This window comes from Plecotus auritus (assembly GCF_963455305.1).
Source record: "Plecotus auritus genome assembly, chromosome: 6".
Classification (NCBI taxonomy): Eukaryota; Metazoa; Chordata; class Mammalia; order Chiroptera; family Vespertilionidae; genus Plecotus; species Plecotus auritus.
In genome coordinates this window covers 43,974,230-43,980,501 of record NC_137773.1, presented here as the reverse complement: position 1 = coordinate 43,980,501, position 6,272 = coordinate 43,974,230, and the positions used below count along the sequence as shown (strand labels likewise).

The 6,272-nt window shown below is 53.4% G+C and overlaps 1 pseudogene across 1 annotated transcript; it reads left to right on the top strand.

Moving 5' to 3' along the window:
* Window positions 1-2,610: 2,610 nt before the first annotated feature.
* On the top strand, window positions 2,611-3,345 carry LOC308250045 (SUMO-conjugating enzyme UBC9-like; annotated as a pseudogene). Its single transcript has 2 exons — window positions 2,611-2,788; window positions 3,047-3,345. The product of its transcript is annotated as an SUMO-conjugating enzyme UBC9-like (transcript).
* The last annotated feature ends 2,927 nt before the right edge of the window (window positions 3,346-6,272 follow it).

Below are 6,272 nucleotides of genomic sequence, written 5' to 3'. Positions count from 1 at the left end.
GCCGGCCCAGGCCTCCACTCAAGGCTACAAAGTTTCTTTCCTTTTTTTTTTTTTTTTTTTTTTTATATGACTTTTTTTTTTAATATATTTTATTGATATTTTACAGAGAGGAAGGGAGAGGGACAGAGAGCTAGAAACATCGATGAGAGAGAAACATCGATCAGCTGCCTCCTGCACACCCCCCACTGGGGATGTGCCCGCAACCAAGGTACATGCCCCTGACCGGAATCGAACCCGGGACCCTTCAGTCCACAGGCCGACGCTCTATCCACTGAGCCAAACCGGTTTTGGCACAAAGTTTCAATTATAAAAGATAAATAAATCCCAACAGAAATGGCGGCAGCAGCGGAGCTGGAGAGAGCAGGAGGCTAGGGTTGCCCCCGGCGATGGAGGAAGCCAAGCTTCTACAGCCCTGGCCTGCTTTGGCCGCCGCTTAAGAATACAAAGTTTCCATGGAGCGAGCAGGAGGCTTGGCTCTGCTCCAGGCTACAAAGTTTCAATTGTAGAAGATAAATAAATCCCAGATACCAGGGCCTCCCCTTGGGTGGCCAGGGGGCACGGCCAGCCTGCAAACCACCACAGGCCCCTCACCCAGGCTGCCCCATGCCCCAAGGGAACCCCCACCCTGATCCGGGACACCCTTCAGGGCAAACCAGCTGGCCCCACCCATGCACCAGGCCTTTATTCTATCTAATAAGAGTAATATGCAAATTGACTATCACTCCAATACACAAGATGGCTGCCCCCATGTGGTCAAAGATCCTGCCCCCATGTGGACACAAGATGGCTGACACAAGATGGCCAGAAGGGGAGGGCAGTTGGGAGGGACCAAGCCTGCAAGGGAGGGCAGTTGAGGGCAATCAAGCCTGCAGGGGAGGGCAATTAGGAGTGACCAGTCCAGCAGAGGAGGGATGTTGTGAGCAACCGGGCCTGCAGGGAAGGGCAGTTGGGGGGGGACTCAGGCCTTCAGGGGAGAGCAATTGGGGGGGGGACCAGGCCTGCAGGAGAGGGCAGTTAGGGGCAAACAGGCTGGCAGGTGAGGGCAGTTAGGGGAAAACAGGCTGGCAGGGGAGCAGTTAGGCATCAATCAGGCTGGCAGGGGAGTGGTTAGGGGGTGATCAGGCTGGCAGGCAGAAGCGGTTAGGGGCAATCAGGAAGGCAGGCAGGCAAGCAGTTGGAAGCCAGCAGTCCTGGATTGTGAGAGGGATGTCCCAGATTGAGAGGGTGCAGGCTGGGCTGAGGGACAACCTCCCCCCCGTGCACAATTTTTGTGCACTGGGCCTCTAGTATAGGATAATGAGAATGCTTAGTTGCACTGTGAGCTCTTCTGAAGGACACACACTCTGTTTCCCAGTTGCGTGATATGCACCCATTTTTTTTCACAGAACACAAATAGAGATTGTTCAGAACCCAGTAAACAGGCAAATTAATCTGTTGCTCAGGCTTGCTGGGTCAGAGACCACAGTTCCATATTACTGGACAAGTGTGTTGTTTTTTTTGTTGTTGTTGTTTTTTTTTTTTTTTTTTTGGCCTGACAAAATACTTCCTTATATTTCCATTTACAATGACAATTTTTAAGATTAAAAAAAGTTCTTATAAGATTTGGTGTTTTTCCCCAATTCTCTGAAGGATGGATGCATTCTCATCCTAATATATAAAAAGAGTTAGGTGGTGTCACGGCTGAACGGATGACCGGTCACCATGAAGTGCATGGAGCACCTCTCAGTTCCCCCTCTCCACCAGCCCCCGAGCTGCTCACCATGAGGGGGGCTGGCAGCGGGGCGGGACTGGGGACTGTTGAGCAGCGGTGGCGGGCTGCTTTGCAGGGTGGCCGTGAGCTTAGCGGAGCAGTCACCCAGGCAGCAGCAGGTTTCGTGAAGCAGTCGTGGGGCGGGGGAGTTTCGTGGGGCAGTTGCGGGTTGGGGAGCCTCGCTGAGTGGTGGGAGGGCAGGGGGAGCCTCTCAGAGCAGTCGAGGGGCCACGAGCATCGAGGGGCCATGAGCATCGCGGAGCGTCCCGGAGTGTCCCGGGGCGGGGAGCTTCACGTAGCATCGCAGGGCAGCAGAGGCCATGCGACGGTGGCCAGGCTAGGCCTAGGGACCCTAACCGTGCACGATTTCGTGCGCACTGGGCCTCTAGTAGTTCATGAACAAGCAGATTTCAGAATGAGTTCCCAGGGTTTAGGGTCTTTGAGAAGCACCCCCCGGCAGGCAGGGGGTAGGGAGAGCATTGTGGAGGGTGGAAACGAGTGGCAGACTCATGGGTTTTCTACTCCCACATCAACCTGGGTAGCGGTTCTTTATAATATTTATTGTGTCATTAGAAAAACAAGAACTCTGTTGCTAAAATAGCAACACTAGGAAGCACCCCAGTTCCTTCCCAGGTGATATTTATGCAACAATGTTTTTAAAAGAACTGATATTGGAGTGTTCTACTAGGAAGCAGCATTAACAATAAGTGTGATGATTGAATTACACCTTTTAATAGAGAATAAAAACTGAAGGGGGCTCGGGAGGGAAGTCCCAAGACAAACGAAGTGCCGCGCCGCCTCAGTCGCCACCCCTTCGTCCGCCTCGCTCACAGGGCTGAGGCCGCCCTAGGACTTTGAATATGTCGGGGATCGCCCTCAGCAGACTCACCCAGGAGAGGAAAGCTTGGAGAAAAGACCACCCATTTGGTTTTGTAGCTGTCCCAACAAAAATCCCCCACGTCATGATGAACCTCACAAACTGGGAGTGTGCCATTCCAGGGAAAAAAGGGACCCCTTGGGAAGGAGGCTTGTTTAAATGACGCATGCTCGCCGAAACCGGTTTGGCTCAGTGGATAGAGCGTCGGCCTGCGTACTGAAGGGTCCCAGGTTCGATTCCGGTCAAGGGCATGTACCTTGGTTGCGGGCACTTCTCCAGTGGGAGGTGTGCAGGAGGCAGCTGATCAATGTTACTCTCTCATGGATCTTTCTAACTCTCTATCCCTCTCCCTTCCTCTCTGTAAAATAACAATAAAATATATTTTAAAAAAATAAAAAAATAAAAATAAAAAAATAAATGACGCATGCTCTTCAAAGATGACTATCCATCCTCACCTCCGAAATGCAAATTTGAACCACCATTATTTCACCCGAACGTGTACCCTTCGGGCACGGTGTGCTTGTCTATCCTGGAGAAAGACAAGGACTGGAGGCCAGCCATCACAATTAAGCAGATCTTATTAGGAACACAGGAACTTCTAAATGAACCAAATATTCAGGATCCAGCTCAAGCAGAGGCCTACACAATTCACTGCCAAGACAGAGTGGAATATAAGAAAAGAGTTCGAGCCCAAGCCAAGAAGTTTGCACCCTCATAAGTAGCGACCTGGGGCAACAATAAAGCAGGCGTCCTCAAACTACGGCCCGCGGGCCACATGCGGCCCACCGAGGACATTTATCCGGCCCGCCGGGTGCCGCTGCCTGTCCTGCTTAGCAGCCGACTCGTCCCAGGCCCGCAGTGCGCATAGGAATTTGTTCATAGTTTTTTTTTTTTAAAAAACTATAGTCCAGCCCTCCAACGGTCTGAGGGATAGTGAACTGGCCCCCTGTTTAAAAAAGTTTGAGGACCCCTGATCTAAAGGAAGGGATTGGTTTGGCAAGAACTTGTTTACAACGTTTGCAGATCCGGCGTTGCTCTATACAATTACTAGTCACATGGGGGAGGTGGGCGGGCACCATTTTCCATTTCCGCCACTGTTCACAGTTCTCCACTTGCTGAATTGCCCAGTTTTTCATACAGGGTCTCTTCCTTCAGTCTTTTGTATTTTGATTGTTCTGTAAAACTTGCTTTTATTTGTGGCCTGAGGTCCCCTGTCAAGCTCAACCGGGGTGGGGGAGGGCATAGCCTCAGGTCCCTGCTGATTGCTTGTTAATATTGATGTCAGTATTTCAACCACTGTAAAATGATAAACTCTTATACTTCTACTAGTGGCCTGGTGCATGAAATTCGTGCACATTAAAAGGGGATTAATTAGAGGAAATAATTTAATATTGCTATTTGCCCTTTCTCTATAATAGATGTGTCAGAGATGAAAGAAATTTAGTAAAATGTATATGAAAACCTTTCTCCTGTCAGAGTCTGGGGTGCACCACGGGACCCAGAGTCAAGTCCCTGCCCACCCACATGTGCCTCAAAATCGCATGAGACACAGACCCGGCTGCGTGCCCCCACCCCATTTGGCTAGATCCAGACCTGGCCAGTCCTACCCTTGTCAAGCCCTGCCAGACAAGGGGCATAGCCTCAGGTCCCCTGGCCCAGCACCAGGATGGGGGGCGTGGCCTGAGGTCCCCCAGCCCATACAAGGGTGGGGCATACCTGGAGGTCCCCTGTCAAGCCCCACTGGGTGGGGGGCATGGCCTGAGGTCCTCCATCAAGCCCTGCCAGGTGGGAGGGCACAGCCTCAGGTCCCCCATCAAGCCCCACCAGCAGGGTGGCACAGCCTCAGGTCCACCGACAAGTCCCACTGGGTGGGGGGAGCGGCCTGAGTTCCCCCAACTCAGCACTGGGGGTGCACCTTGAGGTCCCCTGTTAAGCCCCACTGGGTGGAGGGCATGGCCTGAGGTCCCCTGTCAAGCCCCACCTGGTGGGGGGCATGGCCTGAGGTCCCCCAGCCTGGCACTGGGGCGGGGGGTGGCGAAGCCTGAGGTCCCCCAGCCTGACGCCAGGGCGGAGGACGTGGCCTGAGGTCCCCTGTCAAGCCCCACTGGGTGGGGGGAGCGGCCTGAGGTCCCCTGTCAAGCTCAACGGGGGGCGGGGGAGGGCATAGCCTCAGGTCCCTGCTGATTGCTTGTTAAGGCTCCTTATGGGAACTTGGCCTCAGCTGTGGGTGCAGCCATCTTTGTGATGGAGTGATGGTCAATTATCATGTTCCCTCTTTATTAGATAGGATGAGTTCCTGAGGAGCTAGTTCCCTTTGCTCACGGGTGCAGGCATGCTTCCCCTGTCAGAGCTACACTACCCTCCAGCTGGCTGTAGGAAAAGGAAATCGGCCTGTCCCCTTCCCTGGGCCTCTGTCCTTCTCTCCGCAGAACCCGGGTTGTGTTGCTATGAGCCTCAGATCCAAAGTCAGCCAGCCTCTTGTTTTCGCATCACTTCCTTTGTGTTTATATGGCGTTTGGTCTGTGTTGCTGTTTAGAGTAAATAAACTGTTTATATGAAGGTTTTTGTTGCCTTATTGTCATTAAAAGTATGAGGAGGCAGCCTCAGGGAGTGTCTCCCCACCCCCTTCCACAGCTCCAGGCCCCGCAGAGCACCGCCTTGGGCCCCAGCAGGTCTCACTGCCTCTTCCTGGGTCCTGCGTGGCACCTGTCCTGGTCCTTTGTAAACAGTGCTGTGTGCATAGATGATGTGTGTCCGGGGTTTCTGTCCACCCGACCTGGGCGTTTGGGCTATAGAGCGCTAGGGTTCAGATCTGGCCAAGTTGGAATTTATGTCGAGACTCTTCTAAGGCGTGCTCTGCCTGAGCCATCACGAGATGCCTAAACCCAGGCCAGGGTGGCTGACCCATGACATGTAGCCTCCTCACATCCGGCACTGCCCTTGGGCATCTGCGTGTAGCAGCCTGGCCCTCCACGCTCACCACATTGGTCCCCACCCCTGGGTGCAGGTAGTCTCGGGCACTGGGACACCCCTAGCAAGTAGCTCCGAGGGCCACTGGCGCATGTTCTTTCTTTTCCTGAAACACTCTGAACCCGGTAGCCCAGGGAGGCTGCTCTCCTCAGAAAGAACCCTGGAACATGAGCCTACACCGAATCTTCCCGGAGTCCTGAGTCCTGGCTCAGTGGGGAAGTAGGTACATGGAGACAGGAAGTGACAGAAGGGGACCTGGTCTCTGGGTCCCAGTGAGCACAGAGCTGACCAGTACAGAGGTCCAGAACTGGCCCTGTATCAACCAGCCTTGCCCTCCCACCTGAGAACCCTTGTCAGAACCAGGCTGCCTGTGGCTCTGGCATGCAGACTGAGGTGGGGATGGTCCCCAAAGGGGTGAGGAATACAAGGAGAGCTGGTCAGCCAGGAAGGGGTGCCTCTGTTCACCCTAAGAAAGGTGGCCCCCTCAGCCGACAGCATGGCCCAAGGGCCCAGTGCCTTGTTCACTTGCTTAGCTGGACGTCTGTTTGGTTTCTGTACTCTCGGTTTGATGTTCATGATTATTTCTAATGCAGAGGGTCTTATGCGGGGGGTGCAGTGGGTCATATGTGTATAGCCCCTCCCAGAATGTCTAATTTTGTAATGACTGAATTACAC